The sequence below is a fragment of the Neofelis nebulosa genome, chromosome X (genome assembly GCF_028018385.1).
Source record: "Neofelis nebulosa isolate mNeoNeb1 chromosome X, mNeoNeb1.pri, whole genome shotgun sequence".
NCBI lineage: Eukaryota > Metazoa > Chordata > Mammalia > Carnivora > Felidae > Neofelis > Neofelis nebulosa.
Window position 1 is genome coordinate 74,423,089 of NC_080800.1, and position 24,756 is coordinate 74,447,844.

The 24,756-nt window shown below is 36.8% G+C and overlaps 1 pseudogene; it reads right to left on the reverse strand.

Annotated features, from left to right (window-relative positions):
• The window catches only part of LOC131502097 (small ribosomal subunit protein uS5-like), a 60,987-nt pseudogene extending 54,777 nt beyond the window's left edge, over positions 1–6,210 (reverse strand).
• Positions 6,211–24,756: the final 18,546 nt, after the last annotated feature.

The window sequence follows — 24,756 nt, forward strand, 5'->3', positions numbered from 1 at the left end:
TATCTTGCTCAGCCTTTGGTTCTAGTCAGGCCTTCAACTGATTGGATGAAGCCCACTCACATTATAGAAGGTAGTCTGTCTTACTCAGTCTACCAAATTATTCATGTCATTCAAAACCACACGACAGAAATATCCAGAATAATCACTGGTGAAGTATATGGGCATCCTGTGGCCCAGTAAATTTGACACATAAAATTAATCATCATAGTCTCCATAGTAGAAGATGACTAATGAAAATGTAGAATTGGCCAAAGTCAACAGACCCCCGCCAAAAAAGATATACAGATGGCACAAAAGCATGTGAAAAGATGTTACAACAATAGCCAAGACATGGAAACAATCTGTGTCCATTGGTGGATAAATGGATAAAGAAGATATAGTATATGTGTCTAAAATAGAATACTACTCAACCATAAAAATTAAACCTTGTTATTTTCAACAACATAGATGGACCTAGGGGATATTATACTAAGTGAAATGAGTCAGATGGAGAAAGACAAATATGAATGATTTCTCTTATATGTGCAATCTCTAAAAAATAAAACAAAACAAAGCAGAAACAGATTTATAGATACAGGAAACAAACAGTTGGAAGAAGGGGAATATTTGGGGGGTGGGCAAAATAGATGAAGGAGATTTAGAAGTACAAACTTTCAGTTATAAACTAAGTCATGGGGATAAAATGTACAAAATAGGGAATATAGTCAATAATATTGTAATAATTGTGTATGGTGACTGATGGTATCCACACTTATTGTGGTGATCATTTCATAATGTATAAAAATATCAAATCACTATGATATATGCCTAAAACTAATAGTATATGTCAAATATAATTCAATAAAATATAATAAAATATAAATTTTAAAATAGCAATAATGGGGTTTAAGAATACACTTAAAGAGGGGTGCCTGGGTGGCTCAGTCAGTTGAGTGCCAACCTCGGCTCAGGTCATGATCTCACAGTTCATGGGTTCCAGTCCCGCGTCTGGCTCTGTGCTGACAGCTCAGAGCCCAGAGCTTGCTTTGGATTCTACGTCTCCCTCTCTCTCTGCCTCTCCCCCACTTATGCTCTCTCTCTCTCTCTGTCTCTCTGAAAAATAAATGAACATTAAAAAAAGAATACACTTGAAGTGATGTGCACTAAGTAATGTATAAAAATGTCAAATCATTGTACACCTGAAACAAATGTAACACAGTATATTAAGTATACTTCAATAAACATAAAAAATAAACTATTTACAATGTACTGTATGTTTGGAAATGGTTGGTTATAAGTTATTAAAAACAATACAGGAAACTATAGCTGTAAGAATGTCAAAGACATTTTGGATAAAACAAAAATATAGAGAGGGCATGAAGGGAGTAACATGCCAATACCAATGCTGCTTCTTTATTATATAATTCTATTAATGTTAAATGTGCAGATTATGTAAATTCATAGGAATGGAAAATGGATTAGTGGTTGCCAGGAGCTGGGGGAGTGAAGGAGAAATTTGGAGTGACTGCTAACAAGACAGATGTTTGTTTGTTTGTTTTCTTTTCTGTTTAATTTATTATTATTTTTTTGTTTCAGGATTAAAATTTAGTGATTCATTCCTCATATATAACACCCAGTGCACATCATAGAAAGTGCCCACCTTAATACCCATTACCTGTTTAGCTCATCCCCCCACCTACCTCCCCTACAACAACCCTCAGTTGTTCTCTATGTTTAAGAGTCTCTTATGGTTTGCTCCCTCTCTCCCCCCCCAATTCCCCTATGTTCAACTGTTTTGTTTCTTAAATTCCAGATATGAGTGAAATCATATGCTATTTCTCTTTCTTTGACTGACTTATTTTGTGAAGCATCATAGATACTATCTCCATCCACATTGTTGCTAATGGCAGGATTTCATTCTTTTTGATGGGTGAGTAATATTCCATTGTATATATACATATATACACCATCTTCTTTATCCATTCATCAGTCAATGGACATTTAGGCTCTGTTGATAGTTTGGATATTGTTGATAATGCTGCTGTAAACATCAGTGTGTCCATTCGAATCAGCATTTTTCTATCCTTTGTGTAAATACCTAATAGTGCAATTGCTGAGTTCTAAGGTATTTGTAACCTTTTGAGGAAACTCCATACTGTTTTCCAGAATGGTTGCACAAGTCTGTATTGCCACCAACAGTGTAATAAAGTTACCTTTCCTCCACATCCTTGCCAACATCTGTTGTTTCCTATGTTGTTAATTTTAGCTATTCTGACAGGTGTGAGGTTATACCTCATTGTAGTTATGATTTGTATTTCCCTAATGATGAGGGATGTTGAGCATCTTTTCATGTGTCTGTTAGCCATCTGGAAGTCTTATTTGGAAAAGTGTCTATTAATGTCTCATACTCATTTCATAACTGGTTTATTTGTGCGGTTTTTGGGTTTTGAGATTGATACATTTTTTATAGATTTTGTATACTAACTTTTTACCTGATATGTCATTTGCAAATACCTTCTCCAATTCTGTAGGTTGCTTTAGGTTTTGGTATTTGTCTCCTTCACTCTGTAAGAGCTTTTTATCTCGATGAAGCCCCAATAGTTCATTTATGCTTTTGTTTCCCTTGCCTCCAGAGATGTGTCTACAAAGAAGTTGCACCAGCCAAGGTCAAAGAGATTGCATCCTGTGTTGTCCTCTAGGATTTTGATGGTTTCCTGTCTCACATTTAGGTCTTTCTTCCCCCTTTGAATTTGTTTTTCTGTACAGTGAAACAAAATGTTCTAGTTTTATTCTTCTGCATGTTTCTGTCCAGTTTTCTGAACATCATTTGTTGAAGAGGCTGTCTCTATTCTATTGTATATTCTTCCCTACTTGGTAAATGAGTTGACCATATGGTTGTGGGTCTATTTGTGGGTTTTCTATTCTGTTCCGTTGATCTATGTGTCTGTTTTTCTGCCAGCACCATACTATCTTGATAACTGCAGCTTTGTAATATAGCTTAAAGTCAGAAATTATGATGCCTCCAGCTTTGCTTTTGTTTTCAAGATTGTTTTAGCTCTTTGGGGTATTTTGTGGTTCTATACAAATTTTAGGGTTGCTGGCTCTAGCTCTGTGAGAAATTCTGGTGGTATTTTAATAGGGGGTGCATTAATATGCAGATTGCTTTGGGTAGTATAGACATCTTAACAATGTTTGGGTTTTCAATCCATGAGCATGGAATGCTTTTCCATTTCTTTTTGTCTTATTCAGTTTCTTTCATAACTGGTCTGTAGTTCTCAGAGTATAGATTTTTTTTTGGTTAGGTATATCCCTAGGTATCTTATGGTTTTTGGTGCAACTGTAAATAGAATACATTCCTTGACTTCTCTTTCTGCTGCTTCCTTAATGGTGTATAGAAATCCAACATTTTTATGTATGTTGATTTTGTATCTTCGCAAGTGTATTGAATTCAAGCCTCCATTCTAGAAATATTTTGGTGGAGCCTCTCAGGTTTTATACATAGAGTATCATATATGCAAATAGTGAAAGCTTGACTTCTTCTTTGCCAATTTGGATGACTTTTATTTCTTTTTGTTGTCTAATTGCTGATACTAGGACTTCCAATACTGTTAAATAACAATGGTTAGAGTAGACATCCTTGTCTTGTTCCTGATCGTAAAGGAAAAAAATCTTAGTTTTTCCTCATTGAAGATGATATTAGCTGTGGGTCTTTCATATATGCTCTTTATGATGTTGAGCTATGTTCCATTTGTACCTTCTTTGTTGAGGGTTTTTATCAAGAATGGATGTTGTATTTTGTCAAATGCATTTTCTGCATTTATTGAGAGGATCTAATGGTTCTTATCCTTTCTTTAATTTATACAGTATATCCCATTGATTGATTTGTGAATATTGAACCATCCTTGCAGACTCAGAGTAAATCCCACTTGATCATGGTGAATAATTGTTTAATGTGCTGTTGGATTCAGTTTGCTAGTATTTTACTGAGAATTTTTGTATCCATGTTCATCACGGATGTTGGCCTGTAATTCTCCTTTTAAGTGAGTCTTTATCTGGTTTTGGAATCAGGGTAATGCTGGTATTGTAGGAGTCTGGAAGTTGTCTTTTGATTTTTACTTTTTGTAACATATTGAGAAGAATAGGTATTAAATCTTCTTTAAATGTTTGGGAGAATTATCCTGTGAAGCCATCCAGCCCTGGATTTATTTTTGATTACTAATTCAATTTCTTTGCTGGTTATGAGTCTGTTCAAATTTTGTCTTTCTTCCTGTTTTGGTTTTGGTAGTTAATATGTTTTTAGGAATTTATCCATTTCTTTCAGAATGCCAAATCTTTTGGCATGTAATTTTTCATAATATTCTCTTATAATTGTTTTTATTTTCTCTGCAGTGTTGGTTGTGATCTCTCCTCACTCAGTTGTGATTTAATTTATTTGAGTCTGTTCTCTTTTCTCTTGATAAGTCTGGCTATGGGTTTATCTATTTTATTAAATCTTTCAAAGAACCAGCTCCGGGTTTCATTGATCTGTTCTACTCTTTTTAAAGTGAATTTTTAAGTTTGTTTATTTATTTTGAGAGAGATGAATCATGCAAGCAGGGGTGGGGCAGAAGGAGGGAGAGAGAGAGAGAGAGAGAGAGAGAGAGAATCCCAAGCAGGCTCAGAACTGTCAGTGCAAAGCCCAATGTGGTGCTTGATCTCATCAACCATGGGACTAAGACCTGAGCTGAAACCAAGAGTCAGGCACTTAACTGACGGAGGCACCCAGGCGCCCCTGGATAGACCACTTTATTTTGATATAGTGTTCTTCATGCATTTCTATAGTCTTTGATTTAAGATCTAGTTTGTCAGGACACCTGTGTGGCTCACTCAGCTAAGTTCAGCTCAGATCATGATCTCATGGTCCGTGAGTTCGAGCCCCACATCAGCCTCTGTGCCAACAGCTCAGAGTCTGGAGCCTGCTTTGGATTCTGTGTCTCCCTCTTTCTCTACCCCTCCCCCACTCACACTCTGTCTCTCTGTTTCTCTCAAAACTAAACATTAAATAAATAAATAAATAAATAAATAAATAAATAAATAAAACCTAGTTTGTCTGTGTGTCAAGGAGTATGGCTGGAGTTGCAAAAGATGAGTCTGCAAACAAAATGCAGTTAAGTGAAGGTTCTCATACTGGAGTCAGAATGAGGCTCCGACTCCAGAATGAAGCTTCTTTTTATTAGGATAATTGCTAAAGACTATGTGCATAAAGTCAGTTATGCAAGTGTGTTAATCAATCTAAGGGTTTAGCTTTTCAAGGTTGAATTTTGAGTTAATTGGTTTCTATAACACTAGGAAGTGTCAGGTGTGAAGGAGGATCTGGCCCTGGACAATGTTAATGGCTCTAGGCTCCTTATGAACCACATATGCCTTCAGCTGTGTAAACATGTCCTAAGGCCTTGCACCTTCTCCAGCCCTTCCCTTTTGAAGTCTTTTCCTTTGATGCTTCTCTCCTGCATCTCCCAAATCTCCCCTTTTTTCTTTCATTTGGCAAAGCTGGAAGGCAAAGACACAGGCTCGTGAGGCATATTCTCGGCTTGGTTGCTGTCCTGTTCTCCAGACTAAGTATATGCAAAGTAATAAGACAAATATTAATATAAAAATACCAATCGCAGAAAAGTTTAAGGGTTTTATATAATTCATTGGATTTAATTCTGAGATTCGATTAGTTATCTCAGATAGAGAAGGAGCACCAGAAATCATCTCAAGTTTAATTTTGAATGTTTCATTAATGTCCTTTTGTAATTGAGCTGTATCAGCAGAGGTATTGCCTTGATTAAGAAGGTGTCAATGCACTAGCTCCCACGATATCTTAGATTGATTATATACATGGGGGGTGACACAAAATGTTATGTTCCAATCACTTTGAAGCTTTTATCTGTTGTTGTAAACTAATCAATTGATCTCCTAGAAAAAGCACAGTTTGTTGCAAGTCAAATAATTGGCTATTTGGCTATCAATCAGCCATTGGCTGTTCCATAGCCTTTCTGAATCTCGATGCCAGTTTTGTACAAAGTGGGTGGTTTGTACAGTCTGATGCAGCACAAAACCAGCTGTTGCTGCTGTAGCTGTAATAGCTATAATCCCAAGTACAGCACTTACCAGTAAAGCTACAAACCTTCCGGTGCGGTGTAAGACACGTTTCAATATTTCATCTATAAGATACATTTCAGGGGAGTGTTGCCAAGACCGATCCATGATTACAGGCATCCAAACCCCATTATGTGCCTTAAGTATATATAAGCTTTGTTTTTCCTGGTTAAAAGAAATAGTAGAATTAAGACAAGTATAAAAAGAATAATTATGGCAAATAAGAAGATTGTTATCAGGGTCCCAATGAGGCATGCCTAACATAAAGAGAAAAGGAAGTCTGACACATGCTTGAATTTTATGAGTCTCATTTAATCTAAAAGAGTTGGATAATTTTTTGAAATATTCATTAAGTGGCCTTTCCAAGCTGCCATGACTAATAATCCAGTGCCAATTTTCCAAAGTTCTGAATGAACTGGCCCATCAGGCAAACGTGGGCTGGGGGGAGTCATCCCTCCTTCATGCCATACAATGGGTTCAGATGTTACACCTGAAATGATATCCTCTTGATATGAATGCCATCAGAGCTCTCTTTTGGAGTATTTGGTCCAAGCAGAGACTTCAGAGGCCCAATTAATGCCACTTCCTTTGGAAGTATTCAGAAAAACTCTATCCACCTCTCCTCTATAGAGTTCCCAATTAACCCATTCCTCAGGATTTATAATCTTTCTTAATTGACATCGAGGCAATTTAGGAGGGTGATTGTATGTAATTATTTGACTTCTCATGGAGACTCCCTGTAGTAAGTACAGTGTAGAGACATTAGTCCCATTGCGTATTTTTGCTATCCATGCCTGTGAACGAAATGTAACACAGTGTTTGCCTGTTCCAAAGCATATAGGTGACCCATTTGCACCTACAGAATATTCAGGGATTACTTTTCCTTCTTCTTCTGGTTTAAATGGACCTCTATTATCATAAGGTCCAGGCAACCAGGCTGAATCATTTTCATAAACTGGGAAAGAGGGATCATCCCATGGAATTAATCTATCAAGAGGCAGATTTGGAATATAAGCCCAACAGGTGTGATTCTCTTTAGTGCTCACGGTTAGGGTAAGAACCGACATCATGGCAATAAACAGAGTAGTAGAAGCCTTAGGTGTTCCTGTTTTTTTGGAGGTTCTGTTCTGCTTCTAGAGTCATCTTCTTCATCTGTCCTCATGTTGGAGGTTTGACTTTGTTTTTTTGGTTCTTCTTTTTGTCTCTTGTTCCAGGCTTAAGTCTTCCATATCTTTCTCCAGTGGTCGAAAATTATCGACTCTTTCTCTCTTCGCCCATCTGTTCATATCATGGTTTTAATTGTCAGGCTGGGAGCCAGATAACTCCATTATCTGTGGATACAAGAGCAAATCCTCCACCGCACAATTTAACATACCCTGGGCACCATTGGTTATTATCATTTTTTCCAAAATATTGGTTGTGAAAGGGGTCTGGTATTAGAGATTGTGTGATGTTTTTCAGCTGCAGTGAGCTCTTGTTCACCTCTTAAATCCAAAAAATTAAGTGTAAATAGTGCTTTCATTAGTTGATTCTTTGGATTCAAGGCCATATCCGCCTGTTTTTGTTTTTGTAACATGGTTTTTAATGTACGATTAACACATTCAATAATAGTTTGACTTTGTGGATTATAAGGAATGACTGTAGTATGATGAATGCCCCATTTTTGGCAAAATATAAGTGTGAGAAGCATAAGCTAGGCCATTGTCAGTTTTAAGATTCTGGGGGAGTCCCATCGTGGCAAATACTTCTAAATAACATGGGCCGTTTTTTCTCCTGATAAAGGTGTAGCCTATATAAACCAGAATATGTATCTATTTATATATGTACATATGCAAGGCGACCAAATTGCGGAACATGAGTAACATCCATTTGCCATAAATCATTAGGTTGTTGACCTCTGGGATTAACCCCCGAGAGTATGGAGGAATGACAACAGGCCCACAAGTGGGGCAGTGTGTGATAATTTCTCTAGCTTGTTTAAGGGAAATAAAAAAGTGTTTATTTAAGGCTTTAGCATTAAAATGAGTCAGATTGTGAAAATCTTGTGCTGTAATAACAGGAGTTGCCAATGAGGAATCCACTGTAGCGTTTCCTTCTGCCAAGGGGCCAGGGAGGACAGAATGAGATCGTATATGAGTAATGTATATAGGATGGGATCGGTGTTGGAGACAATGTTGGATTTGAAAAAAATAAGTCAGACAATTCTGAGCCATCTGAATAAATATTAATGGTTTCCAAATTTTCAATCACTTGTTTAGAATAGGCTGAATCTGTTAAGATATTGATGGATGAGGAAACATCCTTAAGTAATAAAAATATGGCAAAGAGTTCAGCCTTTTGTACTGAAGTATATGGGGATTTTACATATTTAGAAGTAGGACCATAATATGCAGAATAACCTGATTTGTTGGCATCTGTAAAATAATTAGTTCCATTTACAGCTACTGATTGTACAATTTAAGGCATGATAAAGGAGGTGGTTTTGATAAATTCAATTAATTTGAATTTAGGATAATGGTTGTCTATGTGACCTATATAATCTGCAACACCAAGTTGCGATAAAATGCACTGCCAATATGCCATGGATATTTGTGCATGAGATAGAGGTACTATAATTGTCTTAGGGTCTTGGGCTGTAATTTCCTTAAGTCTCTCCTGACCCTTAAAAAATTAACATTCCTATTTTGTCTAAATATGTAGATAATTTTTAAAGGCTTTGTTGGAAATAAATATCCATTCTTTGGTTCCCTTAGTCTGCTAAAGTACTCCTGTAGGAGGATGAGGTGATGGTAAAATTAACAAGGAAACAGGTAGCAAGGGGTCAATTCGAGTAAGCTGACTGGAAGCAATTTTTTGTTCAATACATTGTAATTGTTGGGATGCTTCCAGAGTTAATTTTCTAGGGCTATTTAAATTGGAATCCCCTTTAAGTACATCAAAAAAATGAGTCAGATGACAAGTAAGTATATCTACAGTAGGATGTAACCAGTTAATGTCTTCTAATAACTTCTGGAAATCATTCAAAGTATGCAAGATATATCTATGAATTTGAACATTTTGAGGCATTATTGAATTTTGTACTAAATTTTGACCTAAATAGAACAAGGGATCTTCAAATTGAATTTTGTCTTCTGCAATAATGAGGCCATATTTTGAGAGAGTTGCCCGAGCTGCTAAAAAAGTGCATGTAAATCATGTCATTCAGGCAAACTAATAAGATGTCATCCATGTAATGGATGATCTTAGCATGAGGAAACTGAGATTGTAAATATCAGAGAGGTTCTGTAACAAAAAGCTGACAAAGAGTAGGACTATTTAACATTCCTTGAAGTAGAACTTTTCATTGAAATCTGTTTATGGGCTCCTCATGATTAATTACAAGAATGGAGAATGCAAATCTCTCCGAATCTTTAGGGTTTAAGGGAATGGAGAAAAAACAATCCTTAAGATCAATATTTATAATTTTCCAATCTAGAGGGATAGCAGCAAGTGTCGGAAGGCCAGGCTGTAGAACCCCCATATGTTGTATGATTTTATTTATGGCTTGGAGATCAGTCAGCATTCTCCATTTTCCAGATTTCTTTTCTATGACAAAAACTGGAGAATCCCAGGGACTAGTTGAAGGTTCAATATGTCCCGCTTCTAATTGTTCAGAAACTAAAGATTTTAAAGCTGCCGGTTTTTCTTGAGAAAGTGGTCACTGCTCTATCCATAGGGGCTCATCAATAAGCCATTTTAAAGGCAGCATGTATTTTTGTTCTTTGGTAGTGGCCGCTAGGATAAATTTGGATATCCTAGCCTTGTGGCTTTATGTTTGGGGAAAATATCGAGGGGTGTTTTAATACCTCGTTGATTTTTATCTAATCCCTTCAGTGGGTCATATCCCATGGTACATATTATATTTTTATTTTGAGTACATATAAATGAGATATTAATATATTCACCCCATTGTTGTTTTTTTTTTTAATTTTTTTTTATTTTTGGGACAGAGAGAGACAGAGCATGAACGGGGGAGGGGCAGAGAGAGAGGGAGACACAGAATCGGAAGCAGGCTCCAGGCTCCGAGCCGTCAGCCCAGAGCCTGACGCGGGGCTCGAACTCACGGACCGTGAGATCGTGACCTGGCTGAAGTCGGACGCTTAACCGACTGCGCCACCCAGGCGCCCCCCCCCATTGTTGAAATAAGTCTCTACCCCACAGATTAATGGCAATGTTAGCCACATAGGGTTTAAGAGTTGCTATCTGATCCTCGGGTCCTTCACATCTCATAACCTGTTGACTTCTTTTTATTCCCCCTAAGGAGCCAAGTCCTGTAAAAATTACAGGTATGTTTTCAACAGGCCAAGATGAAGGCCAAAACTTTTCAGATATAATGGTAACATCAGCTCCAGTGTCTACTAATCCTATAAAAGATTTATTATTAATTTTAAGATATATTTCGGGGTGAGGATCTTTCAAAAAAAGTTTGCCAATATAATTGTTTTCCAGTACTGCCAAAACCTCCAGTTATGATAACAAGATTGCTTTGGCCTTCTATATAAGGAAGAATAAGTAATTGAGCAATTTTATCTCCTGGTTGCATAGTATAAGGGTTATCGGCCGATATCACAACTTGAATTTCATTTTCATAATCACAGTCAATAACACCAGGATGCACATGAATACCTTTAAGTGTAAGACTACTCTGTCCAAAAATAAGGCCTACTGTGCCCTTTTCCAAAGGTCCATAAATTCCTGTTCTAACTTTAACGACACCCAAATATGGCTGAAAACACCTGGGTCTATAGCAGGGATATCTAAGGCAGCATTCCTAGTTGTTGTATAAAGGAAGTCTGTAACCTGTTGATGTTGTGGTGTTGAGACCCATTGCTGGCTGGATAAAAGCTCATTTTGTTTGTTGGTCCCTGAGATATGTCCCGTGAGAAGTTTCCCTGATTTTGATCAATATTAGGAGATGGAAGAAGATGCCCATCTTTGCGATATTTGGAATGGCACTGATTAGCACAATGATATCCTTTTTTACAACGAGGGCATAAAGCAGTTGGAGACATTAATTTAGATAGATTATTAGTACTGGTATTATTAACATTATGCTTGTCTTTTTAAAATTTATCCTTTATTTTTTGACAGCTTTTTTTAATATGGCCAATTTTTCCACAACCAAAGCACTTGGTGTTAGATTTAAAAGGGCCTGTCCCTCTTATAGCAGCATCAAGGAGGTTCATATTGTAAAGTGGGGTACCAATATCAGCACATGCTTTCACATAGTCAGCCATGGACCCAGCAGTCGCTCTTATAAGATGAAGAGCGCTCTGGCATTCTGATTTAGCATTATCATAAGCCACAATAGGAAGCAACAAATCCCTTAGGCCTGCTTGAGGAATTGATTTAACCAAAATATCTCTTAATCTTGCTACAAAGTCAAAATAAGGTTCAGTATTTCCCTGTTTAACATTTACAAATGAGGGCGTAACTTCCCCTGGAGTAGCTATATGTTTCCAAGCCATCTTACAGCAATTTTGTACTTATTGTATTGCTTGATCACTCATACCACATTGATCTCTTAGTTGAGAATATTCTCCTTATCCAAAAAGTTGCTCCTCGTCAATAGGAATATTATGACTGTTTCTTTCCCCTTGAATCTTAGCTGCATTTTCCCACCAAGTCATAAGTTGTAAATATTCATCATGGGATAAAACAGTTCTAGCCAATATTTCCCAATCTTTAGGAATCAAGCGTTCAGTGTCAGCAAATGCTGAAAGTAAGCCCTGTGTATAAGGAGAGTTAGTTCTGTATTGGACACAAGCCATTTTAAGATCTTCAAAATTTTTACAGAGATCTAAGAGTATTCAGCATTATAGCCTCCATTAAGATATTGTGCATTTGGTGGAAAAGCATTCAGAGTAATCAGAAATATTTCTGATACCGGTTGTATCAATTCTAAATCTCTTTCCTCCTTAGTTTTTATCAACCCTCTCATCAGAGGTGCAATGATAGGGTCCTCATGTTCCTTGGAAGGAGATATTATGTGAGGCTGGTAATTAGAAAAAGGATTGGAAGTGACTGGATAGGCAGTCTTTCGTTTAACATGAGTAGGAATTTTTGTATTTTCAGGTAAAGGAGCAGGGGGGTATAATTTATTATAAGGAGCAGGCTGTAGCCTTCAAGTTATCATTTGTGGGTGGCAGCAAAGACCATTCTTCTAAAGTATCTTCCTTAGGTGCTATAGCCTTGATTTCTTCAGAGGAAGACTTATCCTCAAAACTATCAGATGTAAAATACAACTCATCTTCTTGATGAGTTTTTAATTTAGGTGAACTTATATTTTGCTCTGAGTCAGACTGTAAAGGCTGTAAAGCCATCTCAATTAAAGAGCATAAAGACCAAACTTTTAAAGAAATGATATCTCCATTTTGATGAGCACATCTAAGCGTTTTCATAATTAACCTCCGTTGTTTAAGGTTTAAAAGTTTTTTTTCCAGAAGGATTAAACCAATAGCAATATTTTTTAACCAAGTACCAGACCTCATCAAAAGTTCTCCTTTTCACTTTTAGTCCTGAACTTCGCAATAAAGTACGAAGTAATTTAGAGTAAGTTTTATGATCATGAGACTGGGAGTTTCCCATACTTCACTATCCGAAAGCTGGGACTCGCCTGTCCTACTGCTCCACTTTGGTCCTCTGTGACTGTAAACCAAAGTAGTCTCAAAGACTGTTTGCCATGCCATACCCTGCTCGCTGTGCCAATTGTTGTAAGAAGTATGGCCGGATTCACAAAAGATGAGTCCACAGGGGCGCCTGGGTGGCGCAGTCGGTTAAGCGTCCGACTTCAGCCAGGTCACGATCTCGCGGTCCGTGAGTTCGAGCCCCGCGTCAGGCTCTGGGCTGATGGCTCGGAGCCTGGAGCCTGTTTCCGATTCTGTGTCTCCCTCTCTCTCTGCCCCTCCCCCGTTCATGCTCTGTCTCTCTCTGTCCAAAAATAAATAAAAAACGTTGAAAAAAAAAATTAAAAAAAAAAAAAAGATGAGTCCACAAAGTGCAGTTAAGTGAAGGTCCTCATACTGGAGTCGGAATGAGGCTCCCACTCCAGAATGAAGCTTCTTTTTATTAGGATAATTGCTAAAGACTACTTGCATAAAGTCAGCTAAGCAAATGTGTTAATCAATCTAATGGTTTAGCTTTTCAAGGTCGAATTTTGAGTTAATTGGTTTCTATAACAGTAGGAAGGGTCAGGTATGAAGGAAAATCTGGCCCTGGACAATGTTAGTGGCTCTAGGTGTTCCTTGGGAGCCATGTTCAGCTGTGTAAACATGTCCTAAGGCCTTGCACCTTCTCCAGCCCTTCCCTTTTGAAGTCTTTTCCTTTAATTCTTCTCTCCTGCATTTCCCACATCTGTGGTGCCTGGGTGGCTCAGTAAGTTGAGCATCTGGCTTTTGATTTGTGCTCATATAATGATCTCATGGTTTGTGGATTCGAGCCCCACATCAGATTGTATGCTATTAGCACAGCCTGCTTAGGATTCTATCTCTTTCTCCCTGCCCCTCTCCTGCTCACACTGTTTCTTTCTCCTAAACATACATACATACATACATAAAATCTAGTTGGTCTGATATGAACATGGCTATTTTAGCTTTCTTTTGACGTCCATTTACCTGATAGATGGTTTTCCATCCCCTCACTTTCAATATGCAGTTGCTTTAAGTCTAAAATGTGTCTCTTGTAAGCAGTACATAGATGGTTCTTGTTTTTTTAATCCATTATGATACCCTGTATCTTTTGATTGAAGCATTTAGTCCATTTACATTCATCGAATTATTGATAGAAATGAATTTAGTGTCATTGTACTACATGTAAAGTGTGTGTTTCTGGAGATTCTTTCTGTTCCTTTCTTGTCTTTTCTGCTTTTGATCTTTCTTTACCATGCAAATAATCCCCTTTCATATTTCTCACAGAGAGGGTTTAATAGTCATGACCTCCTTTATTTTTTTATCTGGGAAACTATCTTTCCTTGTATTCTGAATGACAACTGTGCTGAATAAAGTATTCTTGCCTGCATATTTTTCCCATTTAGCACGTTGAATATATCATGCCAGTTCCTTCTGGTCTGAAAGTTTCTTTGGAGAAATCTGCTGCTAACCTTATTTATCTTCCCACTTAGGTTACACATTTCTTTCCCCTCTTTGTTTTCAGAATTCTTTATCTCTGTATTTTGCAAATTTTAGTACAATATATCTTGGAGTTGGCCTACTTTTGTTGATTTTGAGGGGAGGTCCCTGGGCCTCCTGAATGTTGATGTCTGTTTCCCTCCTCAGATTAGGGAAGTTTTCAGCTATAATTTACTCAAATATACCTTCTGCTCTCTCTCTTTTTCTTCTTCTGGGATTCCTATGATAGAAATATTATTACCCTTCATGGAGCTTCTGAGTTCCCTAAATCTACATTCATGATCCAATACTTTTCTTGCCCTCTTCTTTTCAGCTTCATTAGTTTCCATAATTTTATCTCCTATATCACTTGTTCTTTCTCCTGCTTCTTCTGTCCTTGTGGTCATTACACTCATTCAGGTTTACATCTCAATTATAATATTTTTTATTTTGTCCTAACAAGTTTTTAGTTCTTTTATCTCTGCATTAAGGGACTCCTTTGTGTCTGCTATGCTTTTCTCAAGCACAACTAGTATCCTTGTGACTGTTGTATTCAATTCTGGTTCAGTCATATTACTCTAATATATTTCAGTTAGATCCTGGGCATGAACTTTTCTTTTTCTTTAGTTTGTTATGAATTCCTCCATCTTGGCATTTTGTCTAGATTTCTTGCTTCTGTATGTTAAGAAAGCCTGTTATGTTTCCTGCCCTGGGAGTAATAGCAATATTAATAAGAGGTCATATGTTGTCCAGGACTTTGTGCTCCAAGAAGAATTTGTGGTGTATGCTATGTGCACTCCACTGTTGATTTTTTGGGTGCTCTTTCCCTCAGGTCAGTCCTTTGCAGAGTTTCTCTTTCCCTGTAGTGGGGAGTGTTTTGACCTTGTCCCAGTGTGTGGTAAGTTTTAACTTGGTGTATTTTTTGTTTGTTTGTTAAAAGAAGCTATATTCTATTTCCCCTAGAAATAGGTCAGTATAGTATGGTCAGTAGACTTGGTGGGTGCTGATGGGTTTGTGCTGGTCTTTTGGGGGAGGGAACACTGCTCCTCTTACTCAGGCACACTTGCCCTATTAAAAAAGTACTTGCAGAGTGCAAGGGGTAAGGTTTGGTGTAAGCAGCTGTAGCTTCCACTGTGGGTGATGTGGCTCTCACTGAAGTCTGTCTGTGCTGATGAACAGAGTCAAATATGGTGTCATCCAGCTCTCTCATCCTTCAGAGGGGAGTTATCACCTGATTCTGTTCAGAAATCATCACAGAAGAGTGAACAATCTCCCCTCATTTGTCCCAGCTTCCCTCAGACCCCTGACTTCACCCTTTATCCAAGCCATCTGTCCACATGGCAGCCAAGTTCTCCTCTGTTTCATCTCAGACACAACAGTTATGTTTCAAAACTCCAAATTTTACTAACCTGGCATGGCACAGACCCATGCTGATCCTCTGGGGAAGGGTGTCACCATGCTGTGACTGGTGCAGGCTTGTCCCAGGACAGGCAAATGAATGTGCAGGGCCTTGGAGTTTATGGTAAAGCATAGCAAACAGCTGGCATACAGGTTAGCTGCCTTCAGCATCTGTCTCTGCCTATGGTAATGAATGGGACAGCTCAATGGTGCCTGCTGACACTTGTCCCTAAAGAGGCAGTGTCATCTCTCCCAAATGCACTCCAAGAAGGGGAAATGTCTCTCCCAGTGTGAACCAGGGGTCCTTAGACCACACTGTCTGCTTCAGGGCTTTTGCCTTCTTTTTCCACAGGAGTACCTCTACACCTGCCAAGCTCCACCCCAGTGATGGTGCTGACTTCTAAAACTGCAGACTTTGAGCTCCAATGCTTAAAAAATCTTGTGATTATCAGCCCCTCTCATTTTCCCTGTCAATGGTTTTGGTGAAGTGTTCTTCTTGTGCAATGCCATGCACCTTGTTTTCTCTCTCTCTTTCTCTCTTTCCTTTATCCATGATTAGAACCCCTCCCTTTCACAACACCAGCACATCTTTTCTCCCCTAAGTCACATCTCCACACTTCCTATTTTGCATAATATGGCCTCTTTTATCCCTCTAGTTATGAAGTTTGTTCTCTCAATCTTTAGATTGATGTCTCAGGTGTTGAGAATTATTTGATATTTATCGTAATACCCCACCATCTTAATTCTTCAAATAGCAATGCTTCTTATAAAGATTTTTTTAATGTTTTTTTTAATTTATTTTTGAGATAGAGAAACAGAGTGAGAATGGAGGAGGGGCAGAGAGAGAGGGAGACATAGAATATGAAGCAGGCTCCAGGCTCTGAGCTGTCAGCACAGAGCCTGAAGTGGGGCTTGAGCTCACAAACCATGAGATTATTACCTGAGCCAAAGTAGATGCTTAACTGACTGAGCCACCCAGGCGCCCCTTGTTATAGAGATTTCTTAAATGAAGAATTGTGCTCTTTGTATAGGAATATAGATTAATGAAACAATATAGAGTACAGATACAATTTTAAGTATATGTGGGAGTGTAGAGCAGCATTTCCAATTGGTGGGAAGAATGGACAGTTCAATAAATGGCGTTTCAACAACTGGTGATACCCACTGAGGAGAAAAATAGAAATGTATTCTTATTTCAGACCATCCATATAATATAAATTCCAGTTGGATTTTTTAAGGTAAAATAAAAATAACTGAAAATAATTAAACAAGAAGAAATCAAAAATATTTGGAGAAAAACAGGAGATTGTCATTAGGATCTCAGGAAAGAATATAATTTCTTTGACAAGACACAATGAAAGTTCATTGGGAAAAGACTTTGACCACACAAAAACATACATTACATAGGAAAAGTGATGCTGAACACTTTGTTAAAGTCGCAAAACAGACATGGAAAAGATATTTGGTACATACACAAAAGACAAGTTAAAAATATTCATAATTTTATATGGACTTAAGCCATGATAAATGGTGCAATGGAAAAACAGGATGCAATGAATGGTAAATGCATAGGGGAGAGAACCTGAATGGCCACTAGAGGTAAAACAAAATATCAATCTCTCTAGAAATCAGAGAAATAGAAATTAAAACAATAGTAAGATACCATGTCTTAGCCACCAAATAGGCAAAAAGAAAATTGATTATAAAAAAAAGAAAACAAAAAAAATGTGAGGGTGTGAGAGAACATACACCCACACACTCTATTGGTAAGAATGTAAACTTGCAGGACTGAAAATTTCTATTACATAATGAAAACTGTCCTTCCCTATACTTATAAATTCTTACAGTTATATTCTCTAGAGGAAATTTTCCATTTTTGCACCAATAAATATCTACATACTGCCATTGTTGTTAAAACCAAAAAGTATAATCAACCTGTGTTCTTCAGTAGGGGAATGACTAAGTAAACTGAGTATTTGTTCAATGAATTACTATATAGCAGTTGAAAAGTGGAAGGAAATGAGAACAACTAGTCCCGCAATCTTATTTTTAATGTATTATTGGTTTATATAACAATATCTGAGGCACATATCTGAAGCACATAGAAGAAAATGTTCACATTTGTTAATTCCGGGACTGGTGTGCATGGATGGTTGTTAAACTATTCACTTATTTCCTGTATTTTTGAACATTTTAAAATTGGCCTTAAAATAAAAAAAAGGAAAAGAGAAAAGAGAAAATCATGAATCATCATAAAAACTACTTGATCTCTTCTTCTTGGGCCATTTTTCCATTTACTGGAGTACTTATCCTCCCTACTGAATCCATTTCTCACTCAGACACTTAATCCACTTGTCAGATGACCTGAATGTAAAGTCTTTCAGAGAGCTTTCTAACGAAACACAGCGAAATGAGAATAGCCTCTGTGTTTTATATCCTTCTATTGTGATGAAAACATTTACCCTTAAAACAGAACACAAAATATATACCAAGCATTTAAATGCGGTGTTTTGGGAGCGCCTGGGTGTCTCAGTCACTTAAGCATCTGATTTTGATTTTGGCTTAGGTCATGATCTCATAGTGTGTGGGTCTGAGGCCTTCATTGGGTTCTGTGCTGGCAGAGCAGAGCATCCTTGAGATTCTCTCTCTCTCTCTCTCTCTCTCCGCCCTCTCCCCCTTCTTGTGTTCTATCTCAAAAATAAATAAATAAACCTTAAAAAATAAATGCAATGCTTTTAATAATATAAAACCAAAAATAAAGAGGTCATATAAAAATAATAGTTACCTAGATTTAGTAAATATGTATTTCAGAAGTTTTTAAATGAAGATTGACTCAGTTATGCAAATTAATATTTTAATAATGTAGTACTGCAATATATAGTGTTCTTTTGCAAAACAATATAGTTAGGAAATTTAAAGAAGTTATTGTAATAAAGTGCTTGACTATATTTGGCAACAGAATTGTTTTTTATTTTGCCTAAAAAGTATTTTCCCTAGATATGCATATATTTCATTGTACTATTGTGAATATGCATTACCATCACCAATTTAAAGACGATTAAGTACAGGGATATTCAAAGTTGTTTCTCAGATGCAATTATGTTTTCAAATATCCTCTATGATTTTCCCCATTGTAGAAATACCTGTAAGTATAAATGTGTAAGAATTGTCAGAGCCTACATGTAAGTATATAATTTTCAGTCATCTTTCACCTTCAGGTGTATTTATGCCTCATAAATGACAAGAAATCTAAACATGACTAAAAAGTTTAGAAGACTGAAAGAGCAGAAAATAATCCCCCACAAAAATTCATCACAAAACTTGAGTCCTAACTTACTGCTATAGAGGTATATAACAAAACCTAATATAGTGCATGAAAGATGTGGAATACCCTGCCCCTGACAAGTTGGCTACATTTCTAAATAATAGAACACCCAGAAAGCTGTTTTTCCTTAATCTGCAGTGCTTCTTCAAATCTTGTCTGAGTAGTTTGAATAAATGGAAGATATATTTTCTCATTTTTTAAATAAAATTGCATTATATTTATATTTAAATAAAATTGCATTACATGAAAGAAAAATATTAGATAGCAACTTAGACAGATGTGATATTCTTGTATTTCTTACAAATTAAGCCATCCTGTGGAACACAGGGATATAGGCCAGACACCACAAGACCTAAAATGTGTTTCCTTCAAAAACTGTGTATGTGTTCAGTGTGCCTGGGTGGCTCAGTCGGTTAAGCATCCAACTTCAGCTTGGGTTATGATCTCACAGTTTGTGAGTTCAAGCCCCGTGTTGGGCTCTGTGCTGACAGCTCAGAGCCTGGAGCCTCATTCGAATTCTGTGTCTCCTCCTCTCTCTGCCCCTCCCATGCTCATGCTCTGTCTCTCTCTGTCTCTCAATAACAAACATTAAAAAATTTTAAAACATATACGTATGTGTTCAAAAAGATGATACATGCCTTTCACGGGTTTACAACCCTCTTTACCTCAGTATGTATTTTCTTTCTCTAAAATGAGAAAGGGGAATGAGTAGACATCAAGTTTATGAATACAAGAGAAGCTGACTTTCTCCTTCCTTCTCCTGAAAAGTGGTCATGATAGGGACAGAGCCTTTAAGGAGTATTAGCCTAGATGCTCTATCTGCACCATTGATTCCTTTGACCTATGTCTATGCCATAGATCCCACCCCCCCCCCCAGTGCTCTTTCAGGTACCCTCAATCTCATGGCTTAATTCCCTCAGAATATGTATGTGCTTCTCTTTGTTTTTGTAAAACAAAATAAAATAGCTATTCCTTTAATCATGCACCTACCTCTAGATTATTTCTGCTTTAGCTCCCTCATTCCCTCCTTTTTCTTTGATAGCCACGCTCTTTTTAATAGCATACATTATCTATCTTAAATTTATGGCTTCTGCCTCCATAGTTGCACTAAAATAGCTTTGACAAAGGTTACCAATAACTTCATCATTGCTAAATTAATGTCCGTGCTTCAGTTCTTACCCTTTTGAGCTCTATGATATGTAAGTCCCTTCGTAGTCAAATTCCTTGGCTATCATTACACTATTCTCTCCATTTATTCCCCTTGCCTCTCTGGTCACTCTTCTTTGATCTCCTTAATTAATAACTCTTCTGCACTTCCCCTTCCCTAACTAATTAAATCTGCTGATTGAAATGATGGTTTCAGGTGTAATATGGTAGAATGGAAGATGGTATTGAGAAAGGATAAATGGGAAGAGAAGGATGAAAGAAAAATGTGGAAAATCTCCTTTGTATATACTACAAAGCTGCTAAAAATAAGGTGGGATCTCTGATGTGCTGAGTTCCTTTTCAGTCTGAGACTAGTATGTGAATAGATGCTCCAGAAATTGAAGATTGAATTTAACCAACTGTTTTATTATACATTCATTCATCTAACAAATATTTGCTGATTTGCCTTTAATGTCCCAGATTTTGTACTAGACCCTAGGGACAGAGTAATAATAAGTAACGCTACCTAGCTTTCAAGGTGCATCATGAGTAAAACATTTTTAATAGTTCAATAATGGATGTATGCCAGTCATATGATAGCTTTAAATATAGAAAGGCTTTGGGGATTAAAAAGATGGCAAATTCTGCTTTGGGTAGGAAATGGGATAGTTAGGCTTCTCAAAAGAAGTAACTCCTGTACTGAATCATAAAAGACAAGGACATATTTGTCATTCAGAGAGTGATGGAGCAGGAGGACAAAGTCAGGCAGAGCAACTATATGATCAAAGACACATAGGCATGGTGAATTAAAGGAATCATTTATGTTATTATATGAAAAAAAAAAAACAATGAGGAGAATGGAAAATCACCATTAGAATACCACAGTAATTGCTGCAGGCAAAAGATCCATGAGTGGAATGTGAAACTAGTATATGAAACAATAAGGAGAAAGAGGATATTTATAGAGCCTCAAAATATGTCCCCCCAAATATTTAGTGTAATGTGTTTTGTATACATTTATAAACTCTTTGACATCCCCCTTTCCAAGAGGTGGATTTTTTAAATTTCCACTTTGGTAATTTTTTAAATTTAAATTTTAGTTAGTATACAGTGCAATATTGGTTTCACACGTAGAGCTCAGTGACGTAGAATTCATCACTTGCATAAAACACCCGGCATTCATCACAACAAATGCCCTCTTTAATACCCATCATACATCTAGCCCATCTCTCACCGCCTCCCTCCATCAATCCTCAGTTTGTTCTCTATCATTAAGAGTCTATTGTGGTTTGTTTCCCTTTCTTAAATATCATATGATTTCACTCATGTGTAATTTAAGAAACAAAACAGATGAACATATGGGAAGCGGGGGGGGGGGGCGGCAAGAGGTGGATGTTAATTCCCTTGCCCTTGAGTGTATGGTGAATTTTACTTTCCTTTCCTTTCAGTGACTTGCCTCTAATGATAGATTATGGAAAGGAGAAAGCTGGCAAACATGACCTTAACTGTGTTATCAGGGTTAACATTACCAAGGCTAAATTATGTTGATATCTAGCCTATGGCATGACCATAATAATACTAACAACCGACAATACTGGGTCATTATGAAGTTCCAGGAACCATGCTAGTTATTTTATGCATGTTAACGCATTTAATTATTGTATCATCCTATAATGTAGCCCTATATTACAGATGATGGAACTTAGCTCTGCCCTCTCATCTTTATGGGGCTCAAGATTTTACTCTAAGGTGTAATCAGGTACAAAAGGTCCCCTGATAGTTTTCTATTTCTAAGTGACTAACATATTTAGCTACCACAAAACAGTTCTCACACAAAACCAATTAGGTTAAATATTCATGTGTCATATTAAGAATTTCTTGTCTACCTCTTACTTATATTTGTATTATGTGATATACAGCATTTCAGAAAAGATTGTTTTTAATTTTTTTAATGTTTATTTATTTTTGAGAGAGAGCATGAGCAGGGGAGGGCAGAGGGAGAGAGAGAGAGACAAAGGATATGAAGCAGCCTCTGCACTGAGAGTGGAGAGCCCTATGTGGCGCTTGAATTCACAAACTGTGAGATCATGACCTGTTGCGGGCCTCAAACTCACAAACCATGAGATCATGAGCTGAGCCGAAGTCAGATATTTAACCAACTGAGCCACTCAGGTGCCCCAGAGAAGATTGTTTTTGTATATATTTTACCTATGAAAGTGATTGAAGTACAGAAATTCACATTGTTAGTGTACAGCTGCTATTACTTACAATCTGGGGACACGATAATGTTTTTTTTTTATTAAAACATAACTGAAAGTATAAGTCATTCTTTAGCAGCCAATTTACATAAAACAGCTAATGAAAACAACAGCAATAATACTGAGCCATAAGCTGAGGCAATATAGGCAAATGTGATATTACCTCAGCATGGTTTAATTAATTTTAAACTAATCTTAAGGATGTTTTAGTACATGGTTATTTTAATGAGTCTAATGTGCTTCATTTTAATGTATTACTCTGATGTGAAAGACTGATTATAGTGGAAAACTAGTGCTGAGAAATGTATTAGTGCTTTTGAAATAATTGACCTATGAGAGCATATTTTCTTAAATAAGTGGTTTATTTTTGTTTGCTTGTTTGTTTTGTTATACAATAATAACAAAAACTGTTGTACAGTTAGGAAAATCCCTCCTTATTTCTTTAAATTCCTTTTACATAGAACAATTTCAATTAACTCCAAAGTTACAATTTCTCACGACTTCTCCTTGCCCCCCAAATATTGTATTGGCAAAATTTTCACTATCATCTACAATCAGCCAGTCCTTTGTTTAGACAAACTAAATATTCTGACAATACTTTGTTTGTAAGGATATATCCCCTACCCTATTACTCAACCATTATCTATAAAAACACTGTTATACATGTATGTGTAGAAAGCATAGGGCAGAAAAGAAAATATTTCTTCTCCAAATTTCAATATCTTTTTGTTTAACCATCTAAAATTCTACAGTCTCTTTCCACTATTTTTAATGTAAACCAGTGTAGACAGTACATTCACAGAAATTCTATAGGAAACTTTTGTTGCTACTTTCATGTATTGGGATAATAGATTTTGCTAAATCCAACTTAAGATATGATATAAATGCTAAACTAAATATCAAACCAATAAAGTGTTCAAATTGTACTAACCTACTCTCTAGTATTATGATACCCTATTCAAAACAATTCAAATATGTAAAAGTCCTTCACCTATGAGAGACTGTCATTCTGGCTCTCCCCTACTATGATAGTGGTAGCATCTGAATTCTAGTTTTGGCATAAAGCTTATTTCAGCTTTTGCCTTTTAGCCCAGAGAGTGAAGTTAAGGTTATTCTTGAACAACTAATATGAGTTTGTAGAAATCTCTGGAACCCTAACATGAAATATGATCTTCAGGCATTCTCCTAACCTTAGTTGTACCTCAACAGTACAAAATCAGTAGGCCACTTGGTAGGCAGAATAATGCCTCCCCTTCCAAATATCCACACGCCAAACTCTGGAAACTGTGAATATGTTGAGTTATATGTCGCAAGGGAATTTGCATTTAAAATTAAGGTTAAACACTTTAAAATAAGAAGGATAACCTGGATTATCTGGGTGGGCCCAATATAATTACATGAGCTCTTAAAAGTGGAAGAGAAAGGCAAGACAGTCAGAGAGAGATGTGGTTGAAGAAGAGACAGGAGAAATCTGATGGGCTATTGCTGCCTACAAAGATGAAGGAAAAGAACCATGAAAACAGGAATGTTGATGGCCTCTAGAAGCTGGGAATGATGCTTGGCTCACAGTCAGCTTGAAAAAGAAGGCCTCAGTATTATCACTTTAAGAGGCAAAACTATATCAACAACCTTAATAAACAAGGCTCTAGAGCCTTCAGAAAGGAAATGATCCCCCTTAATAAATTTAGTCTGGTAGATTTCTGACCCACAAAACTATGAGATAATAAATGGATGTAACATAAAACCACTAAATTTGTGGTAATTCATTATGACAGCAATAAATAATGCAATCAGTCTGCTACAATACATTTTTTTTGAAATCAAAGTTTTAACAATGTATGAACATTTCATACTTTATTCCATTATAAATCTTCATTTCTGCTAATATGAAGTAATATTTTCAACCACTCACAATTAAGTAAATTTGATGACCTGAAAATATAACAGAAATATGAAAGTATAAAGAAGTAAAATTATTTTTATCAGGTTTCTTTTTTTTAAGATTGAAAAATTGTTATTTATTTGACAGAAACTTTTGAATTTAATAAAGAATGGCAATGATCAATACTTATGATGGGGGAGCATAAGGCAAGCTGACACTCTGCAAACATCCTTACCCAGGTGGGATATGTGTGACATTCCTCATGCATTCCTGGCTTCCCTAAAGCTAAGAGAAGGAGAAAACAAATGGTTAACTGATTGAGATCACAATCATGCAGGACATAAATCTCCATCAGTTTACAAATCTCTTAGTAAAATATAAGAAAAAGGCAATCTTATCAATAGCCTAATCTCCAGAAACCCATAGACTCAGTTTCCTGGAGCTCTAACATCACCCTCCCCTCCATAGTGATGTGGGGAACAAAGGCAAGAAGGAAACAGC